Genomic DNA, 23,496 nt, shown 5'->3' with positions numbered 1-23,496 from the left:
TAAAGGTTTGTCCTGGAGACAATGTGTTCTTTGAAGATTAAAAACTCATACTGGAGTCTTCTCTCTTGCAAAGACTCTAAGAGCTGCACTCACACAAACCAATAAATTCTGCTGGAAATGTATACTTGAGTTACAGTACTCCCTTGATACTAAGTGAACCATGACATGAAAAAAAACATCTGACAATGTCATTGGAAACATTACTTCTTACTTAGTTTATTTAATTCCTTATTTCCTTTCCTCACTGGGCTATTTTTTCCTTTTGAAGTCCTTGGACTACTAGCATCCTGCTTTTCTAACTGGAGTTGTAGCTTGGCTAATAATAATAATCAAGTTTCCAACCAAACACACAGAGAAGTTACAACTTGGAACACGAGATGAGAACATTCAAGAAACGGTCTCCAATCTCCAGAAGATTTTTATACAAAAACTAAACTACCGTCTTGTATATCAATCACAAAAAGTAACCAGATCTTTTACTCAATAACAAGAGTAGATATTTCACGTAAATTCTTGGTCTTTTACAGATAGCGCTTTTACGATGGAAAGAACTTTGGTGCAATGGACACCTCTGGTGGGAATCTGAAAAGGCGACTTGACACTATCACCAACAGGTCAGTTTGAAGCAGACTCCAAACTTGAGACTGAAATGCAGTTTCTTCTTTAACTAAACAATCAGAATGCAACTCCAAACTCTTAATCGTAAGTGTATGAAAAAAAGAGATTACTGAATTTCTTCTTCTAAATGTAAGGAAAATACCAGAGGAGACTTCAAGCTTGGTTTCTCCTGTTGTTTAATGACCTTTTAATCGACAACAGAAACTTTACCATCACATGATTTCGCATGAGATGGTGCGACGCAAACAGGTGGCCAGGCAAATTCACAACACAAATTGTTGTTATAAGCCAACATGGAAAAATCAGTCAGGAAATGGCACAAATATTTGTACCTTCATGAAAAAACCACGATATGTAAATACTTTCTTTGAAATAAACTCTCCTTCAACAGCTACTGTGCAAATGATTAAATCCTTCTTCAGGTACTTAACAATGCCTTAAGACATGAAGACTTTGGCAGAACAGTTTCATAACCAAATTAACTGTTCTTATAAAATTTTCTTAAAAGGTCAACTCTGAATTTCTCCTAAAAGACAGGCAAGAAATCTGTAATTATAGGGCAGTTAACATTAACAGACTTGTCCGAATCAGGTAAATATGCTCTGAATAGTAATAACCTGTTTTAAAAGAATATTCTCATAATGGCATATGAAACACCAAACAATTCAATGATTTCCCAAAAACTTATCTATTAATTATAAAATTCATAACCAGTGTTTTTCAATAACACCAAATGCTTCTAGAATTTGATTCCCCAAACCTGACCTCACCGGGAAGACGTAGCAAATACGATCTGCTATAAGGCAGGAGCCTGTACCTTGCTTCATCTGAAAACCACGAAACAAGAGGGAGCCGGATAACCTGGTCTCAAATTATTGCTTTCCTATATATTTCAGCCAAATACAAATAGGTGGTAGTCAGACAAAAACCCCAAGACTGTTATTAATATTATTACCTGCTAAGCTACAACCCTAATTTGAAAAGCAGAATGTTATAAGCCCTGGGGGCGCTAACAGGGCAACAAGATTAAAATAAATATTTCCTATATAAACTATAAATCTTTAACAAAAACAAGAGGAAGAGAAATAAGATAGAATAGCGTGCCCGAGTGTACCCTTAAGCAAGAGAACTCTAACCCAAGACAGTGAAAGACCATGGTACAGAGGCTATGGCACTACCCAAGATTAGAGGACAATGGTTGATTCTCCTAGAAGAGCTGCTTACCATAGCTAAAGAATCTCTTCTACCCTTACAAAGAAAAGTGGCAACTGAACAATTAGTGTAAAACGAAGAATTTCATCGTAATCTCAGTGTTGTCAGGTGTATGAGGACAGAAGAGAATGTGTAAAGAATAGACCAGACTATTCGGTGTATGATTGTAGGCAGAGAAAATGCACCATAATCAGAGAGTGAGGGATCCAATGTAGTACTGTCTGGCCAGTCAAAAGATGCCGTAACTCTCTAGTGGTAGTATCTCATCGGGTGGCTGAGTAAACCAACAATTGAACAGGACTGTCCTGAAAACTGTCAACATATAGAATGTGAATCCACTTCTTCCAAAAGGAATTCATAGATTTTGCATTCTGCCCAATATCTTAACAAGCAATACACAGCAAACTCAAATGCTTATATGGACAAACTCAATCTCTAATAGACATAGGAAACTCAAAAGCTAACACAAGCTGTAGCTAGGAAAGAACACTGTTTTCAACATTCTCCTATTCACCAAAAATTCTAATGTCACATCAATTCCAAAAACCTTCATTAAAAGAAAGGCAAATTTAGGGGAATATATTCAAAGACAAACGGACTTTGTTACGAATACAAATGGTTGCGGACACTAACACACAAGACAATTCTGTCAAAGAAATACCTCGAAGAAAAGGGAACAGATCAAAATAAATGGGATAAAAGTTTAACAAAAGATGCAAAAACCTTCAATATATCATGAATAATGGAACTAATCTTACCGTTCCTGCACTACTAATTGATAAAACAGTTTTGATGAATCTTGTACAACTCAAATTTATGTATTAATGCACACTAGCTGTGAGAGAGATATTGATTCTTCACATAAAGTGATCTAAAGTAACCAAGACAAGACTTATCTATATATTATATTATGCCAATACCCTTTGAAAATATGAGCAGATTTACTAACAAGACAGTTTTGAGAAATGATTCTCTCTCTCTCTCTCTCTCTCTCTCTCTCTCTCTCTCTCTCTCTGGGAGTTGTATCTCGAAATGCTCTGAGATTGACAGAGCTACATCACCATATACCTTGCCGTACCTTTTGTGCTGATAATTTTCATACAATCTACATCACTGACGGATTACATTTATTGTTTTGGAAGAGGTGAGGCGAGTTGACCGAGGGCTTCGTAAGACTCTTGGAATTGCCTCAGAGCTTCAAAGAATCTTGAAGTTGACTGAGGGCTTCAATAAGACCTCTTAACTGATCTATACTGCATTCAGGCACTTGCAAAGCCTTCTTGAATTCTTCTTGCTGAAGATTGAGTGTTGCATCAATTACAGGTGGAAGATTATCTGCAATAAAAGGGAAAAGTTACTTCAAATGATCCAGGCCTTTTTTGTTTAAAGATTTTTTTAATAAAATATTCAAAATAATTACCAGAGATCTGATAGGAGGAAGAACAGCTTGCTTCGTTAAGTAACAACTCAAATAAGTATGATAGCACTTAAATAAGCAGTGCAGGTCCTTTTACTGTTTACTATGAATAGGCCACTTAAGTTTAGCCATTCTTCCCCATACAAAAACAACAGAAATTTAAATAGAATAGTTTTGAATATAATATACTTTTGTATATTATTCACAACTACACAATCTATAAGTTTGAAGGGTAACTGTGGCAAGAACTATGAATATTCACCATAAATGCTTTTGGATATAAAAACCTGTGATTGTAATATAGCAAATCTTATTCAAGAGTATTCTATTAGAATGGAATTTATAATGCATTTGAACGCTAACTCACTCGTGTCAGAGACTGACGCTAACCAAAAACAACGGAGATTATAGACAGTATCATCGTCATGTTTCCCTTAAGAAGAAGAACTTCTTGGCTTAATAATGACCAGCTTTTCTACATTATCATCTGGACAAGATTTACTAAATACGATGCCATGATATTCTATAATTGAAAACAAATGCAGCTTCAAGATCTTTGAATAACTTGCAAAACATTGAGTCACAGAGGGCCATTTCACTCTCTCCGTTACACTTTTTGTTGTCTTTACAAATAATTTACAGATAACCAGTACAGAATTTTGAACCATGTGTGTATTGTACATCTATATTTTCCAATGTTTTATACCAATTTATGTGTATCCCTTTCAAATTAAGCTGGTGACAAACCTACAGATTCTTTGGAGGTAAAATCTCACAAATTATCAAATAATATAAATGATCCAGCGAGTCATTTTTCTATACCTATTAACCGAGAGACAAACCTTTATAAGGGTGTAGAAACTGTTTAGACAGGGAGTACGCTATCCCGATGGAGGAGCCGAAGGGCGAAGCTCGGAGAGGGAGAGAGACCCTTCTCCCAACAGCCACTTATTACAGGTCGCCTACATTGGCTCTGTCCTTGACTCATCCTGCCTTGTGCATCACCTGCAAATTGAAAATCAAATCTAATCAATTGCAATTTTGATTTATTACTGATATAAGTAAGTCATACTGGTGTCACCTAAACCTCAATTTGAAAATATATATAAAGAATCCGGAAAATCACTAATGTTAACCATAAGTGAATCGGCAAATACATTTTATACACAAATAAATTTTCTTCAGATTACATGACTGTTTTGCTAACATACAAAAATCAAGTTATCATAAGAACAAATATAAAAACTACTGATTTATAATTATATCAAACTATTAAGTGTTGCTTTTTAAAACTAGAAGGGCACTCAGTAGAGTGCAGACCTCCGCCGCGGCACCTTATTTCTCGACTTTGACCTTAACATGTATTAAGGCCGATTCACACGACCCGTATTCTTTCCGACAGGCTGACCATCGGTTAACCGGCGTCTAGCTTTCTTACTTGTATTCAAATGCAACTGTTCACACGACCCGTTAGGCAAACGGCGGCCCTCGGACGTCAGCCGTCCGAGTCGGCCCGCCTTTCTTTCCAAGAAACCTCGTCCGGTTTGACGTCCGTTAGCCATCCGTCGCAACCAACGGGTGGATGATGTTTTGTGTGAACGAGGACCTGTATTGAACCCGTTCGTTTTGTGGCCTACAACCCCGACCTTTTCTCAAAGTATAGTCATAGAAATTAGTTATTTTGTTGTTGACACCATGTATGAGAGGTTAATTGAACCTTTTCAAGGGTATGAGGAGATATTTGACATGGCAAACAAAATGTATAGAAATAATTTACATAAATAAAAGATATGGAAAATGACTGGAGAGGCATTAAATAAAACAGGTGAATTTATCATCATTCTAATATTCTTGGCTGTGCATAAAGTATAATGAAGTTGCCTCACTTATTTTATCAACACAGTTATCAACCAACATCTTAGTGTCAAAATTATCGTAATTTACTCGATGTTCACGTGACAGATTCTAAGTATACAATGAAAACCGAGCGCTGGTAAACGGATACGGAACGCCTCGTGTGAATGTACAACATTTTGACGGAGGTTAGTCACCACCCAGCCTGTCAGAAAGAAAACGGGTCGTGTGAATCGGCCTTTAATTGGCATGGATTTCAATACACTTAAATTTGAACCAAGTTTGAAGTCTCCTAATGAAAGATTACGTGAATTGGACATTTTGCTCGACTGTGACCTTGACCTTGACCTTTCAAAATTTAATAATTTCCAGCTAATTACATAACAGTTAATCCCTGCCAGTTTCATTACTCTATGATTAAAATGATATTTCAATTATAAAATAAATTTTTGAATATACTTACCCGGTGAATATATAATAGCTGCAACTCTGTTGCTCGACAGACAAAAAACAGTAAAAACTCGCCAGCGATCGCTATACAGGTTGCGGGTGTGCCCACCAGCGCCAACTGTCGGCCAGATACCACTCTCTCGATGTAAACAAAGACTCAATTTCTTCTCATCCCACTGCGTCTCTATTGGGGAGGAAGGGAGGGTCGTTTAATTTATATATTCACCGGGTAAGTATATTCAAAAATTTATTTTATAATTAAAATATCATTTTTAAATATTTAACTTAGCCGGTGAATATATAATAGCTGATTCACACCCAGGGTGGTGGGTAGAGACCAGTTAAATATGTTTACATCGTATAAGCTAAGAGTTTTTTATTTCATTTTGACAGTTATCAATATAACAAAACCAAAATAAATAGGTACCTGGTAAGGAAGTCGACTTAGACGATTACTCTGCCTTGTAAGTACGTCTTCCTTACGGAGCCCCGCGATCCTCTTAGGATGCTGACAGACCCCCAGGAGCTCAAGTATCAAGGGCTGCAACCCATACAACAGGACCTCATCAAACCCCTAATCTGGGCGCTCTCAAGAAATGACTTTGACCACCCGCCAAATCAACCAGGATGCGAAAGGCTTCTTAGCCTTCCGGACAACCCATAAAAACATTAAAACATTTCAAGAGACAGATTAAAAGGATATGGAATTAGGGAATTGTAGTGGTTGAGCCCTCACCCACTACTGCACTCGCTGCTACGAATGGTCCCAGGGTGTAGCAGTTCTCGTAAAGAGACTGGACATCTTTGAGGTAAAATGATGCGAACACTGACTTGCTTCTCCAATAGGTTGCATCCATAACACTCTGCAGAGAACGGTTCTGTTTGAAGGCCACTGAAGTAGCGACAGCCCTAACTTCATGTGTCCTTACCTTCAGCAAAGCAAGGTCTTCTTCCTTCAGATGAGAATGGGCCTCTCTAATCAAAAGCCTGATGTAGTAAGAAACTGCGTTCTTAGACATCGGTAAAGCAGGTTTCTTGATAGAACACCATAAAGCTTCTGATTGTCCTCGTAATGGCTTTGTACGTCTTAAATAGTACTTAAGAGCTCTAACTGGGCAAAGTACTCTCTCTAGTTCGTTCCCCACCAAGTTGGACAGGCTTGGGATCTCGAACGACTTGGGCCAAGGACGAGAAGGAAGCTCGTTTTTAGCCAAAAAACCGAGCTGCAAGGAACATGTAGCCGTTTCAGATGTAAAACCTATGTTCCTGCTAAAGGCGTGGATCTCACTGACTCTTTTAGCTGTTGCTAAGCAAACGAGGAAAAGAGTCTTTAATGTGAGATCCTTAAAAGAGGCTGATTGAAGCGGTTCGAATCTTGCTGACATCAGGAACCTTAAAACCACGTCTAGGTTCCAGCCTGGTGTGGACAACCGACGCTCCTTTGAGGTCTCAAAAGACCTAAGGAGGTCCTGTAGATCTTTGTTGGTGGAAAGATCTAAGCCTCTGTGGCGGAAGACCGCTGCCAACATGCTTCTGTAACCCTTGATCGTAGGAGCTGATAGGGATCTTACATTCCTTAGATGTAACAGGAAGTCAGCTATCTGCGTTACAGAGGTACTGGTTGAGGAAACTGCATTCGCCTTGCACCAGCTTCGGAAGACTTCCCATTTTGACTGATAGACTCTGAGAGTGGATGTCCTCCTTGCTCTGGCAATCGCTCTGGCTGCCTCCTTCGAAAAGCCTCTAGCTCTTGAGAGTCTTTCGATAGTCTGAAGGCAGTCAGACGAAGAGCGTGGAGCCTTGGGTGTACCTTCTTTACGTGCGGCTGACGCAGAAGGTCCACTCTTAGAGGAAGAGTCATGGGAACGTCCACTAGCCATTGCAGTACCTCGGTGAACCATTCTCTCGCGGGCCAGAGGGGAGCAACCAACGTCAACCGTGTCCCTTCGTGAGAGGCGAACTTCTGAAGTACCCTGTTGACAATCTTGAACGGAGGGAACGCATACAGGTCTAGATGGGACCAATCCAGAAGAAAGGCATCCACGTGAACTGCTGCTGGGTCTGGAATCGGAGAACAATACATCGGGAGCCTCTTGGTCATCGAGGTAGCGAATAGATCTATGGTGGGCTGACCCCACAGGGCCCATAGTCTGCTGCAAACATTCTTGTGAAGGGTCCACTCTGTGGGGATGACCTGACCCTTCCGGCTGAGGCGATCTGCCATGACATTCATGTCGCCCTGAATGAACCTCGTTACCAGCGAAATCTTTCGATCTTTTGACCAAATGAGGAGGTCCCTTGCGATCTCGAACAACTTCCTCGAATGAGTCCCTCCTTGCTTGGAGATGTACGCCAAGGCTGTGGTGTTGTCGGAGTTCACCTCCACCACCTTGCTTAGCTGGAGGGACTTGAAGTTTATCAAGGCCAGATGAACTGCCAAAAGCTCCTTGCAGTTGATGTGAAGTGTCCTTTGCTCCTGATTCCACGTGCCCGAGCATTCCTGTCCGTCCAGTGTCGCACCCCAGCCCGTGTCCGATGCGTCCGAGAAGAGACGGTGGTTGGGGGTCTGAACAGCCAATGGTAGACCTTCCTTGAGAAGAATGCTGTTCTTCCACCACGTCAGTGTAGACCTCATCTCTTCGGAAATAGGCACTGAGACCGCCTCTAGCGTCATGTCCTTTCTCCAGTGAGCAGCTAGATGATACTAAAGGGGGCGGAGGTGGAGTCTCCCTAACTCGATGAACTGGGCCAGCGATGAAAGTGTCCCTGTTAGACTCATCCACTGCCTGACTGAACATCGGTTCCTTCTCAGCATGCTCTGGATGCATTCTAGGGCTTGACTGATCCTTGGGGCCGACGGAAAAGCCCGAAAAGCTCGACTCTGAATCTCCATACCTAGATAGACAATGGTTTGGGATGGGACGAGTTGGGACTTCTCTATATTGACCAGGAGGCCCAATTCCTTGGTCAGATCCATAGTCCATCTGAGATTCTCCAGACAGCGACGACTTGACGGAGCTCTTAAAAGCCAGTCGTCCAAATAGAGGGAGGCTCTGATGTCTGCCAAGTGAAGGAATTTGGCAATATTCCTCATCAGTTTGGTAAACACAAGAGGTGCCGTGCTTAGGCCAAAGCACAGGGCTTGGAACTGGTATACGACCTTTCCAAAGACGAACCTTAGGAAAGGTTGGGAGTCTGGATGGACGGGGACATGAAAGTACGCGTCTTTCAGGTCTAATGAGACCATCCAGTCTTCCTTCCTGACCGCTGCTAGGACCGACTTCGTCGTCTCCATCGTGAACGTCTGCTTGGTGACAAAAGCATTGAGAGCACTGACGTCCAGCACCGGTCTCCAACCTCCTGTCTTCTTCGCTACCAGGAAGAGACGGTTGTAGAAGCCCGGGGATTGATGGTCCCGGACTATGACTACCGCTCCCTTTTGTAGCAAGAGCGACACCTCTTGTTGCAACGCTAGCCTCTTGTCCTTCTCCTTGTAGTTGGGAGAGAGGTTGATGGGAGACGTTGCTAGAGGGGGACTGCGGCAGAACGGAATTCTGTACCCCTCCCTTAGCAACTTCACAGACTGAGCGTCTGCACCTCTGCTCTCCCAAGCTTGCCAGAAGTTCTTGAGCCTGGCTCCCACTGCTGTCTGGAGAGGTAGGCAGTCAGATTCTGCCTTTTGCGGACTTGGAACCCTTCTTCGATTTGCCACGGTGACTGTCGGCACGGGTACCTCCTCTGCTGGAGGTTCTGCCACGAAAGGGCGGGATGAACCTAGTCGCTGGTGTGTCCACTGCGGCAGAACGGAAAGGTCTAGGCACGGAAGGTAAAGCTTTAGCCTTACGTGCGGAAGACGCCATCAGGTCATGGGTATCCTTCTGGATCAACGAGGCAGCCATCCCCTTGATCAGCTCCTCCGGAAAGAGACACTTGGAGAGAGGAGCAAACAACAACTCCGACTTCTGGCAAGGAGTGATCCCAGACGACAAGAAGGAGCAAAGATGTTCTCTCTTCTTAAGCACTCCCGACACGTACGAAGCCGCAAGTTCACCAGACCCATCCCGAATGGCTTTGTCCATGCTAGACATGATAAGCATGGCAGAGTCCTTATCCGAAGGGGAAGTCTTTCTGCTTAACGCTCCCAAACACCAATCGAGGAAGTTGAAGATCTCAAAAGCACGAAAGACTCCCTTCAACAGATGATCCATGTCAGAAAAGGACCAGCAAATTTTAGATCGTCTCATAGCCAGCCTGCGGGGAGAGTCAACCAGACCTGAGAAGTCGCCCTGGGCAGAGGCAGGAACTCCCAAGCCGGGTTCCTCTCCCGTGGCATACCAGACGCTAGATTTGGAAGCAAGCTTGGTAGGCGGAAAGATGAAAGCAGTCTTTCCCAGTTGCTTCTTGGACTGCAACCACTCTCCCATAACCCTCAAAGCTCTCTTGGATGAGCGTGCGAGGACAAGTTTGGTGAAGGCAGGAGCTGCTGACTGCATGCCCAGAGCAAACTCGGAGGGAGGAGAGCGAGGGGTTGCAGACACAAACTGTTCCGGATACAAGTCCCTGAACAAGGCAAGGACTTTCCGAAAGTCTAAGGAGGGAGGCGTAGACTTGGGTCCTTCTAAGTCGGAGTGCGGATCGTCCAAATGTGAAGCTTCGTCATCAGATACTCCATCATCCGAAAGCTGAGTAGGAAGTGGCAAAGGTGGAGCAGAAAGCTGAACGGCTGAATCCGGCAGCACGGGTGCATGCGTAGCTGCTGCGGATCCAACATCATGCCGCTGCTGGTCAGTCTGCGAGCTGGCAACAACAAAAGCAGAGTGCTGGTGCGTGGGAGGGACTGCCGTGGGTTGCGGAGCATGCCGTATGGGATGCGGAGCATGCCGCATGGGTTGCGGAGCATGCCGCATTGTGTCAAAACACGGCAGCTCGACAGCACCTTCCCACTGCTGATGCGGTAGCTCACGCATGTCAACGGAGGGTGCAGCATGAACATGCGTCTGGCAGGGTGGACTGCGCATCGGAGGTGGAGCTCTCACAGGTGGAGTGTGGGAGCAGGCAGCCGCAGTATCTGCTGAGCGAACAACCGTGGCAGGTTGTAGGTTAACTGGTGCCGTGTCAACCTTCTCAGCACGATACTCCTGCATAAAGGAAGCAAGCTGAGACTGCATAGTCTGCAGCATGGACCACTTAGGATCTACCGTGGTTGGTGCGGCAACAGACGGAGTAGTTGCCTGCTGCGGAACCACTCTACCTCTCTTGGGAGGTGTGCAGTCTTCGGAAGACTGCGGCGAGTCCGAACTGACCCAGTGGCTACACCTGGGCCGTTGGACTCGCTCGGAAGGGACCTTACGCTTGAGAGGTCGTGAGACCTTGGTCCAACGTTTCTTCCTCGAAACTTCTTCCACAGACGAGGAATGATAGGGCTCATTCGTCTGTTTGTGGATGGGACGATCTCTGACAGATACGTCCGCAACCACTGAGGGTACATCCGTACGCTGAAAATTAAATAAAAAAGCTTGCTAAGCTAATGATAAAGATTCCTGAATAGCGAAGGCTAAAATCTAGAGCGAATACATCACCAAAATCGTGAAAAACAACTCCAGAATCAACAGCGTATCCAAGTAGGTCTTGCCGGTGGCACGACAGAGGAAAAATTGAGTTCTTGTTGACAAGAAGTACTTGAGTACCTGCTCACAGATGGCGCTGTTGTGTACACCCCCACCTGTATAGCGATCGCTGGCGTATCCCGACCTTAGATTTCTGTCGGGCAACAGAGTTGACAGCTACATGATCATCGGGTAAGATTAATATTGAAAATTCACCTTTTTTTTCAAGTCTTTCAAGAACCGAGACACTAAATGATGACCGATTCAACAATACATATCTTGAACTTTGGTTTTATAAGGCACAGGTGCTGGGTGCTGGGAGACCATTTGCCAACTGAGCCCTGGGGAAAACCTTACAGATAAACTGTGAAGTCACAAGTTCAAAGAGGACGGACAGAAAGTGCAAAAAACCACAAATTGCGGCCAAGATTGGATTCATATCAAGTAGGGTCTACGAACTTAATATTCTTTGCTTAAAAAACATTAACTTCTGCCTCTTAGGAAGTCAAGGTCTTAAACCCAATTATGGAAGAGAACAAGAAAACATAAGACTGAATTCTTTCAACCGAGGACCCAGTTCTACGACGGAAAATATTCATTCTTTTGAAATATATATTAAAATCTAAACTGAATTAACTTTAAATACTTATTTGGAATTCATGTGTTACTCAACTATAAATGAAGACCTTTGCCAAAATAAGATACAAAGATACAGTATTTGCAAACTGTTCCCACAGAAAGATGGTACAGGTAAATGGCCTGATTGGGGAAGCTGTGTCCTTATTCTTCCCAAAGGAATTGCTTAGTAAAAACATAGACATTGTTTAGGAGATCTGGGTAGGAACTTACATGGATACCAAGAAAGTATTGAAATAATTTCAGTTTAATAATTAGGTTTATTTTAATGACCCTTCATGGAATGCATGCATTAAATACTTAATTGTTCTGGCAGGTTTAACATGAACCTAATATACATAACAAGATTTTTCAAAAGTAATCTAAACTTTAACTTGAATTTCTTACCAACCAAATCTAGTCTGAACAAAGACAGCAACTAACAAGAGAGAAGATAACCAGACTACGTCTATGAAATATGACAAATTCGTAGATAATTTGTATTTTTCCTAACTATACAAACGTTAGCTATTCACATGAGGGTAATTAGTTCAGCGTAGCTGAACGAAGAGCCATAAAAGTTTTAACGAGGGTTTCCTACCCCACCGCTAGTTAGCGGGGGTGTAGGGAGGGGTAGCTAGCTAACACCCCCCCCCCCACACACACACACACCGGTAAAAGGCTCACTTTACTTAGAGGTAGGACTTATCTTGGGGGACAGGGCTGGCGGGCACATAACTGTAAATAGCTAAGGTTTGTATAGTTAGGAAAAATACAAATTATCTACGAATTTGTCATTTGTTCCGTAACTGAAATACAAAGCACACTATTTACATGGGTGACTTAACCTTTAGGAAGGGTGGTAAGTATCCTGCCATACTGGCTTTGGCTTGCCCGGGGACCCCGAACCCGAGTTTGTAGGAACTCGTGGGTTGAGGGGGCCCCTGCTCCTCGCAGGCAGTTGTGAGACTGCTGCGGCCTACGTAAGCTGTGTGTGAAGGTGAGCAGTGACTTGTCCTAGGAAGTTGACCTAGAGTTCTTCAGATGGAAATCTAGGCTAGGACTTTCCCAATACCACCTCGTCAGGGTATGGGGACATGACAGTATTACAACTTAATACTAGGAACACAAGGGAGCATGGTTTACCTGCAGAGGTTCGAGGTCAGCTGTGCAAAGGATCCAGGATGCTGTTTTTCTCCAAGGGAGGAGAGGATAAAGAAAAGAAAATGGCCAGACAGATCTTTTCATTCACACAGACTAAAACCGGGTAACAATGCCCTCAACCTTCTGCCTCTTGTCCATTAAGGAGCCTGAGGTTAGACCAGCTGTTGTGCAGCCTCCACAGGGCCGATAGAGAACGTATCGAGCCTCCTGTGTGTCACGTCTTGCAGGTAGTGGGCCGTGAAGGTGGTCTGATGCTTTCACACCCCAGCTTGAAGGACCTGCGTCACTGAATAATTCTTCTTGAAGGCCAGGGACGTAGCTATGCCCCTGACATTATACGCTCTAGGGCGATGTGATGGAGGAGGGTCAGGATTCAAGGCCAGATGTATCACCTTGCGAATCCAGGCCGAGATGGTATTCCTGGTGACCCTCCTCTTCGTCTCCCCGGTGCTCACGAACAAGGCTCGCACCTGGGGACGGACTGCAGCTGTTCTTTTAAGATACAACCTCAGACTCCTGACTGGGCACAGTAGGAGATGATCTGGGTCATCTGTTACAGAACTGAGACTCGAAACCTGGAAGGAGTTGAACCTTGGGTCCGGCACCCCAGGGTTCTGAGTCTTGGCAACAAACTCAGGGACGAAGCTGAACGTTACCTTCCCCCATCCCCTTGAATGGGCGATGTCGTAGGAGAGACCATGAAGTTCGCTGATTCGCTTGGCCGAGGCCAAAGCTAGCAGGAACACCGTCGTCCAGGTAAGGTGGCGATCAGAAGCCTGGCGTAATGGTTCGTAGGGAGGTCTCTTAAGAGACCTGAGAACTCGAACCACGTTCCAAGGAGGAGGTCTCACTTCCGACTGAGGGCAGGTAAGTTCGTAACTCCGTATGAGGAGAGAGTGTTCCAGCGAGGAGGAAATGTCCATTCCTTTGAGCCTGAAGGCAAGACTTAAGGTTGAGCGATAGCCTTTCACTGCCGAGACTGAAAGGAGCATTTCCTCCCGTAGATAAACAAGGAACTCCGCTATTGCTGGTAAAGTGGCATCGAGGGGAGAGATACCCCTTCCACGGCACCAACCACAGAAAACTCGCCACTTCGCCTGGTAGACTCCTGCGGATGACTTGCGCAGGTGGCCAGACATCCTGTTCACAACTTGCTGCGAAAATCCTCTCTCTGTGAGGAGATGCTGGATATTCTCCAGGCGTGAAGTCGAAGTGAAGCTACGGCTTGTGGTAGATGTTGGAGTGTGGTGGTTTGAGTAGCTCGCGACGTGGAGGGAGCTCCCTCGGGATCTCCGTGAGGAGCTGCAGAAGGTCCGGGAACCACTCTGCATGATGCCATAGCGGAGCTATCAAGGTCATCGAGAGATTGACCGATGTTCTGGTCTTGTTGAGTACCCTCCTCATCAGACAGAACGGGGGAAAGGCGTACACATCGACGTTGTCCCACCGTTGTTGGAAGGCATCCTGCCAGAGAGCCTTGGGGTCAGGGACTGGGGAGCAGTACAGCGGGAGCTTGGTGTTCAGCGCCGTAGCGAACAGATCCACCGTCGGGGAACCCCACAAAGTCAGGACTTTGTTGGCTATCTGAGGATCCAAAGACCACTCGGTACTCACTATCTGCGTCGCTCTGCCCAGACTGTTGGCGAGCACATTCCTTTTGCCTGGAATGAAGCGAGCCGCTAGTGAGATCGAGTGAACTTCGGACCATCTCATGATCTCTACTGCAAGATGGGATAGCTGTTCCGAAAAGGTACCTCCCTGCTTGTTGATATAAGCCACGACTGTGGTGTTGTCGCTCATCACCACCACAGAGTGGCCCGCCAGGTATTGTTGGAACAGCCTTCATCTCTAGGAGATTTTTATGGAGGTACTTTTCTGATTCTGACCACAGGCCTGAGGTCCTGTGGCTCAGAACGTGGGGCCCCCACCCTTTGTTTGATGCGTCCGAAAACAGCATCAAATCCTGGGAAAGGACGAGAAGATCCACTCACTTTCGTAGATTCTCGTCTGCCACCCACCGACTGAGGTCCGCCCGTTCCGCAGGTCCCATCGGGATCAAGGTGTCCGGAGAGTCGTGTCCTTGACTCCACCGAGACTTGAGTTGCCAATGGAGGGATCTCATTTTGAGGCGACTGTTGGGAACGAGACGGTTCAGGGAGGAGAGGTGGCCGAGGAGACGCAGCCATGATTGGGTTGGGAGTTCTTCTCGATTGAGGAAAGGTCTCGCAACCTTCCTCAGCCTTGCTATCCTTTCTTCTGATGGGAAGGCTTTGTGGAGATTGGTGTCTATGACCATGCCTAGATATACCAGTTTCTGAGAGGGCTGCAGGGAGGACTTCTCGAGATTTACCACGATCCCCAGATCCTGGCAAACTTTGAGGAGTCTGTCTCAGTGACGAAGAAGGGTTGCCAGTCGTCCAGATAACGAAGGAGACGGATGCCGATCCTGTGGGCCCACGAAGAGATGATGGTGAATACTCTGGTGAACACCTGAGGAGCTGTGGAGAGACCGAAACACAGCACCTTGAACTGGTAGATCTTGTTGTCTAGGCAAAATCTCAGGTACTTCCTTGAAGACAGATGGATTGGGATCTGGAAGTACGCGTCCTTCAGGTCCAGTGTGCACATGAAGTCTCGAGGTCTCACTGCAAGTCTGACCGTGTCTGCCGTCTCCATGCTGAACGGAGTCTGCTTGACAAACCCGTTCAGGGTCGAGAGGTCGATGACTGGTCTCCAGCCTCCAGACGCCTTTCTCACAAGAAAGTCGACTGTAGAAGCCTGGGGACCTGTCTACGACCTCCTGGAGTGCTTCCTTCTCCAACATGGTCTGGACTTCGGCCCGGAGGGCCTGCCCCTTTGCCGATCCCATGGCAAAAGAGCTCAACGACACTGGATTCGCTGTCAGGGGAGGTAGAGAGTCTGTGAACAGGACGCGATAACCTAGAGAGATCACGGAGACCGTCCAGGCATCCGCCCCAAGTTGCTGCCACCTTGTCGCGCAACTCTGTAGGCATCCCCCCACTGGTGGACATGCAGGGGGATTGCCAACCCTAGCGTTTCTGGCCTCGGCTGTTACCTCTAGGGTTTTTGCCTCCCCTGGAGGACTTCTTGCCCCTTCTGCTCTTGGCAGGAAAGGGCTTAGACACCTTGGGCTTCGCTGTGGTGGTCGTCGTCTTTGTGTCCTTAGGCGGACGAGGCTGCTGGACTGCTGGAGGTTTGTAGGGCCTTGATGTCAGGGCCCTGTGGATGAGAGAATCCTGGTTGGATTTCCTCCACCTCTCAGCAGTGAGCTCCACGTCCTTAGGCTCAAACAGGCTCTTACCGAGCACGGAAGTGTGTCTGAGCATGCTAGCCTCTGCACTGGGTACCTCATGATGGAAACTCTCGGCCACAGCGTCCCGACGCTTGAGGATCGTGTTGGCCCACAAGCTCGAGACTTGGTGGGCCAGAAACTCAATGTTCCGTGTGCCCGAGAGAAGAAAGGTTTCCAGTGCTTTCCTGGTGCTTTCTTTGGAGAGGTCCTCGGACCGCACCAGGATGCCCAGATACCCCACCCTGATGTCGAGCCACGAAGTTGCCTGCATGGCGAACTTGGTGACCTTCTCCTGGCTCAGGATCTCAGTGGCTGAGAAGGACACGTGCCGGTTGGAAAGTCTCTCAAGAGGGACTCCCCCTGTGAGTTCTTCCACGGAATGGTGTAAGGGAAGACTCAGACAAGACTCCTCGAGGATCTCGAAGTACCTCCTCTGATGGACTCGAGGAGGAGGGAGGAGCTTATTACCGCACTCGATCTGCTGGAGGAGGCAAGCTCAGAGAGCGGGCCCTCGACCTTGTCTCTGGCACTTTTCATCCCTTGAGACCAGGGCAAAGCTGCACTGGCCCTAGAGGGTTTCTGGGTGCCGTGGTCGCGGTCCAGGACCGTGTCCTTCCCTTCACGAGGTGGGACCTCAGGGTCTGGGATCCCATTAAGGTTCCTCATGAGGGTCAGGACTTGCCAGAACGTGTGTTCTGACTCCTGGTGCTCTCCTCCCGAATGACTTGCAGCGAAGTCTCCCGTCCCCAGTGGCTCTTCCTGGGGGGGACACGTGGACGTCCTCAGCGGCTCTAGACGGTTCCTGCCTGATCCTCGCTGACGATTTAGGAATCGTCTTAGAGTCCTTAGGTTCCCTCCTGGGCGGGATACAGGACTCGAGTAGCGAAGGGGGCAGGCTCTTCTCCACCTCTGGACGAGAAGACCACTCGGGGAGAGGCGGAACCTCCCCCATTGGTGCGATGGGGGAGTGTTCCGGCTCATCCGACTCTCCTGAGGGGAGGGCGAGAAGATCTGAGGGGGGAGAAGGAGCCTTGCGCAAGGATCTGCGCGGAGACAGAATAGGCCTCGGAGGAGGATCCACGGGAGAGACTCCTCTCTTCCTCTTCAGGGGGGAGGAAGCTGCCGCTGGTTGGTGTCCCGAATCAGAGAGGGCGGGCTTAATAGCCTGCACAAAGGCTCTGACTAGGGTGCCGAACCAGGGCTGCTGTCTGACAGTCGCGCTGTCAGACACCCCCTCCAGAGGGAAGGGGATCGAGGGATCCCTAGGAGGAGTCGACAAACGAGGGTTCGCCTGCAGGGCTGAAAAAGAAGTCTCTCTAGACCTATCCGGGAAGCGCCCCTCCTCCGGCGAGCGCACTGGACTGCGCTTGCGGGGAGGGGAATGTGACGACGAGGAGTATGCCTGGCGGCGCTCGCAAGTCGGGCCCTGGTCAGAGTGGCGCGATACTGGAAACTCTCGCGCGGTGGCGCGTAGGCGAGGATTCAGGAGCGCTGGCGCGCTGGCGAAAGCACGGTAGCTGGAGCGGGAACGTGGTCGCTAAAGCGCGTAGGCGATGGCGAGGGCATATGGCGAGCAGGAGCTGGAGCAGGAGGCGGCCGAACGCCCGGGCGCGCAGCAACCTGGTGCGGCCCCGAAGGGCGCGAGATAACGGGGGCGCCGAGCGGGTGTCCGGAAGAACCAGCCGAGGGCGCGTTAGCGCTGGAGCAGGGTCGCGAGCGACCTGGATGGAGCGTTGGCGCGGCGGTTGGCGCTGGTCGGGTAAGACCGGCATACTCGCCTGTGGGCGCGTTGGTCGCACCGGCAATTGTGGGCACACATGGCGCGTATCAGGAGTGCGTTGTTGCAGCGGCCTCGCAGGGCGCGCCGTTGGATGATAGCGCTTTGGTGTTCGCTGAGGGGCAACCTTAGTCGCCTTGAATACAGGAACGGGGCGTATAGCGGGAACAGGGCGCGTTACTGGAGCGTCGTGCGTGGTAGCATCAGATGCAAGCTCGTGCGGTCTAGAGGGAGAGCCCAGAGGCGGCCGTGAGCGCCCGTGCGCTAACTTGGGAGCCTCCTGGGCGACGCGCTGGGATGTAGCAACGCGAGGGCACGTTGGTGAGTGCATGGGCGCTGGAGCTGGAACCGCGCGTGGGCTCTGTGGGCGCCTGTGCGCCAGCTTAGGTGCCTCTTGGACCGCGCGCGATGAAGCAGGAACTGGAGGGCGTGTGAGCGCAGGTGGCCGCGTATGCACAGGTGAGTACAGGAGCGCCTTGTCAGGAACTGGGCGCGTATGCGCAGGTGAGCGCTGGCGCGCTATCTCAGGAACTGCTGACGGGCGCGGTGGCGCAGGTGGCCACTGGGGCACCGGAGGGCGCGTATGCGCAAGTGAGCGCTGACGCGCTACTTCAGGAACTGCTGGAGGGCGCCGAAGGGCGTGGGCGCGCAGGGGGACCCTGGCGCGTAACAGGAACGGAGGCGTGAACGCCTGAGGGCGAGCGCCGAGGCGCTAAGTCAGGAACAGCAGGAACATCAGCATGCGAGCGCTCAGGCGTTGCCTGGCGCTTGAGGGCAAGAGGCCCAGTTTTGCGCTCAAGACCCTTCAGCCCCGAAGGGCCCGGAGACTGCGCAATGGCAGTATCAGGAGGCGCATCAAGCGCATCAGGAGCTCTGAACTGGATGGTCTGGGCGACAGGTCACAATGTCCCGAAGGACGGCCATCCTCCGAAGGGGATCGCGAACGATCCCTGGAGGTGTCTAGGTTGGTAGCTGGCAGGACAGGAGAACGGCGAGTCGTCTCCTCCGCAGAGGAATGTGGTGACGAGCCGAAGAGGCGCCTCTTAACCCCCTTGTAAGGGGAAGGAAGGCCTCTACGGCGAAGGGGAGGACGAGCCTTCTGCCTTATACGCCCACGAGGGGCCGTGGGATCAGTAAGCTGACCATCGATGGGCCTCCGAAGAGGAGTCTCTGTTAGTGAACTCCCCCGAGAGGGAGAAACACCGGCAGGAGAGACCGTGGGACTTAGATCCTCCCTCGAAGGATGTTCGGAGGGGGAACCTAAGCCTTCACCACAACGTCAACCACAGAGAGGATCTATCTCCGCTGAAGTTGGCGATTGTTTGACGGCCGCACCCAGTTTGATCATGTCAAACAGAGCTTCCTTGGAGGGCGAACCCTGTAGCCCCAAGGAAGCCCAAAGCTGCAAAAGATCATTATTAGACACATATCCCTCCTCCAAGGGAGGAGGGGCAGCTGCCTCGCTATGGTAGGCAACTACCTCTCCCTCACCCCGGGATCGGTTAACAGCACTGAGGTCTACGCTACCACTCGCCGGCTTCTCGGGAGAGGCCGCTCGAGTGGGAGCTTCGGAGGAGGAAAGGGCTACGGAAGTAGTAGTCTTGGGATTTTCTCTCTTCCGAGAAACCTCCGAAGGAGAAAGATCCCTTTTAGCCTTCTTGCGTCGCCGGGCAAACCTCTCCCACTGGGAGGTAGACCACTCCCTACACTCAATACATACATTAGACCTATCACACCGTTGGCTCCTACACTGAGGGCATAAGGAGTGAGGATCCGTGTCCAAGGCCGACATAAAGGTACCACAAGGGCGGCCAGAAAGTCCAGGGCACATACGCATGATGAGTAATAGAGGCCAACTTCACACACACACACTGAAAAAAGAAAGCAAACAAAATTATGGCAGTCTAGAACGAGGAGAGCGCAGACAGGTCTGTCGCCTCTCCGAGCCAAAAGTAAAGTGAGCCTTTCACCGGTGTGTGTGTGTGAGGGGGGGGGGGGGTAGCTAGCTACCCCTCCCTAACCCCTGCTAACTAGCGGTGGGGTAGGAAACCCTCGTTAAAACTTTTATGGCTCGTCGTTCAGGTACGCCGAAGTAATTACCCCCATGTAAATAGCGTGGTTTGTATTTCAGTTACGGAACAAAAAGGCTTTATGTAATTTGACAGACATATGTGACGCGCGAACTAAATAGCTCGCCACCTTAAACCTATCAACTAGTAGAAAACTTAAAAAGAATATTAACAACTTCAAATTCTCCCCTGATGATAATACTACTATTATTATTATTACTTGCTAAGCTACAATCATAATTGGAAAAGCAGGATGTTATAAGCCCCGGGGCCCCAACAGGGAAAGTAGCCCAGTAAGGAAAGGAAAGAAGGAAAAAGTAAAATAAATATCTCCTATATAAACTATAAAAACTCTTACAAAACAGGTGGAAGTGAAATTAGATAGAATAGTGTGCTTGAGTGTACCCTCAAGCAAGAGAACTCTGACCCAAGCTAAAGGAAGACCCCAGGCTATGGCACTATCCAAGACTAGAGAACAATGGCTTGATTTTGCAGTGTCCTTCTCCTAGAAGAGCTGCTTACCATAGCTAAAGTGTCTCTTCTACCCTTACCAAGAGGAAAGTGGCCACTGAACAATTATAGTACAGTAGTTAACCCCTTGGGTAAAGAAGAATTTTTTGGTAGTCTCAGTGTTGTCAGATGTATGACAGAGGAGATTATGTAAAGAATAGGCCAGACTATTTGGTGGAAAGTGCACCGTAACGAGAAAGAAGGATTCAATGTAATACTGTCTGGCTAGTCAAAGGACCCCATAACTCACTAGCGGTAGTATCTCAACGGGTGACTGGTGCCGTAGCCTAATCTAATATGAGATTTCACACTTGATTCTGAACAGAAATTGCATTAAACTTTATCATGACTTACACTGAAACCATCTGGTATCCTTCTCACCACTTTTGTATAACATCTAAATGTGATTAAGGTATTAAAAAGATTATATAAATAAATGACATTGGATTCAAGCTTATGATAAAACCCAATACCTTTTGTGCCGACATTTTTTATATAATCTACCGAGTGACAAATTAAATTGTTTTGGCAGTGGTGAGGAGAGTCATGATTTTCCATTTGTTTTGCAACTCAACTTTTGATGGCTTTCTTAAGAATCTTGGAGTAGGCTGAGACCTTAGTAAGACTCCTGGAGTCCATTGGGGTCTTTGTAAGACTCTTTGAGTTGACCGAGGGCTTCGTGAGACCACATCATCACATTTACTGACTTAGGCACTTGCAAAGCCTTCTTGAATTCTTGCTATAGATTCTCTCTATCGCACCAATTACTGAAGGAAGATTCTCTGCAATAAAAGAGAAAAGTTATCAAATGGTCTCAACCTTTGATTAAAGATAAATAAAATATTTAAAATATTCATCATTGGTCTGATAGGAGGAAGAACAGCTTGCTTTGTTAAGTAATAATTCAAATAAGTACGATAGTACTTAAATAAGTAGTACAGGTCATTTTACTGTTTACTATGAATAGGGCACTTAAATTTAGCTTCTCTGTCCCATACAAAACCAGAGAAATAGTTTTGATTATTACATACATTAGTTCATTCTTCTTCTCTCTCAAAATGGCCGACGAGAAAAATTCTTCAGATTCAAACCTTTATATATTTTGTATATTACAAATAAAATTACTCTGGTTAAAATGAAACTATGAAATAGTTTTTAAATAAACCAGTGATATTCTGCAAATTATTAATGTACATTTATACAGTATAGCTTTTCTAAAACACTAAAATCCTATGTCAGTTCTTTAATCATAAAATGTATCTTAATATATTTTAAGTATTAATAACTTATATAATAAACTGCAAGAGTATTTTATACCAAATGATAGATGGATTTTATTAAATAACACATTTTTGAGACTCAAAACGGAAACAAAATCATATCCAAATTTCCCTGGAGATTTCCACCCGATACTTCTCTCTCTACAATGAAATTAGAATCAATATTTATGTGGCGAGAAGGATATATGAACCTGGGATTGTAATATAGAAAATGTTAAATTTATTCTAAATGTATATTATAATGAAGGAATCTATAATATATATGTACACTAAGTCAATAGTGTAAGAAAATCACACTAACACAATGGACATTAGACAGTAGAAACCTACGTGTCGGACGAATAAGGTGATCATCGTCACGTTTCCCTTAAGAAGAACTTATTATTATCTGGACAAGATTTACTAAATACGATGCCATAGTATTTCCTAATCTAAAAAAATTGCAGATTCAATGCAAGATCTTTGAATAACTTGCAAAACATTAGTCACAGAGGGCCATTTCACTCTCTCCGTTACTCTTTTCAATGCGTCTGGTGGAAAAGCAGGATGCTATAAGCCAATACCCCAATGAGGAAAGGAAACAAGGAAAAATAAAATGTTTTAAGAACAGTAATATCAAAATTAATGTTTCCTATATAAAGTATTAAAAACTTAAGAAGAAGAGAAATGAGAAAGGATAGTGTGCCCGAGAGTACCCTCGGGCAAGGGAACTGTGACATAATATAAATGTATTTTATTAATCGTCATTAAGATGTTGTTAATTAAAACATGTTGCATTTTTCATGTATAAAAATATTCTGATTGAGTATTGTGTACTTTAAAATCAATCGACCAAATGAAATAAATTCCTCGGGACCTTTGCTGGTAATTTTATACAATACCAGGACAAGAAACAAGACTGGTGTTACGTTATAACCAGCAAGACAAGTTTTGTAACAGAATAGAAGTGTGCTATGCAAGATTAATTACCTTCGCCAACAAAGTTGGAAGGAGGTTATGTTTTTGCTCCTGTTTGTGGGTTTGTCTGCGTGTGCGTGTCTGTTTGTGAACAGCTTCCTGGCCACAATTTCAATCGTAAAGGAATGAAACTTGCAGGGATTAACTGTTATGTAAAAAGCTGGAAATGATGAAATTTTGGAAGTTCAAGAAACAAATGAAAAAAGGAAAAATCACAGGGCCCGGTCTTGCTCCGTGTGGGGTCTTTCGTCAAGAAAATTGCTCAAGGAAAGTCAAGCTCGTGTTCACAGTTAGAGAGAGAGAGAGAGAGAGAGAGAGAGAGAGAGAGAGAGAGAGAGAGAGAGAGAGAGAGAGAGAGAGAGAGAGAGAGAGAGAGAGACTCTTGTCATTAAGTGAAAACTTAAGACCCCTTCAGAGTGAGATCTTAATGATCAGATAAAGACTCCGTTTTGTCTCGTACAATATTATGATGACGCTGATATATCATTGAAAGAACCTCAGACACAGATAGAGATAAGAGTGAGGTTAGGAATAAGCTGACGTCTACATAGGACCAACCTTCCCCTTTCTCATATATTGCCTGCGAATGAATCTACTCTATGATAACACTAGAAAAGCACTCAGGGTGCAGACCTCCGCCACGGTAGCTTATTT

The 23,496-nt window shown here is 46.5% G+C and overlaps 2 long non-coding RNA genes across 2 annotated transcripts in view; both read right to left on the bottom strand.

Moving 5' to 3' along the window:
- LOC137633441 (uncharacterized) overlaps positions 1 to 23,496 on the bottom strand; it is a 149,123-nt gene that overhangs the window by 120,186 nt on the left and 5,441 nt on the right. The gene's annotated exons all lie outside the window — the stretch shown is intronic.
- On the bottom strand, positions 2,092 to 4,280 carry LOC137633601 (uncharacterized). Its single transcript, XR_011042301.1, has 2 exons — positions 4,090 to 4,280; positions 2,092 to 3,165 (listed from the first exon to the last, which is right to left on the bottom strand). It is a non-coding gene; the product is annotated as an uncharacterized lncRNA (long non-coding RNA).

Source organism: Palaemon carinicauda, chromosome 43 (genome assembly GCF_036898095.1).
Source record: "Palaemon carinicauda isolate YSFRI2023 chromosome 43, ASM3689809v2, whole genome shotgun sequence".
Classification (NCBI taxonomy): Eukaryota; Metazoa; Arthropoda; class Malacostraca; order Decapoda; family Palaemonidae; genus Palaemon; species Palaemon carinicauda.
Note: the sequence above shows the minus strand (reverse complement) of the source record. Positions and strands in the feature narration are given on the sequence as shown.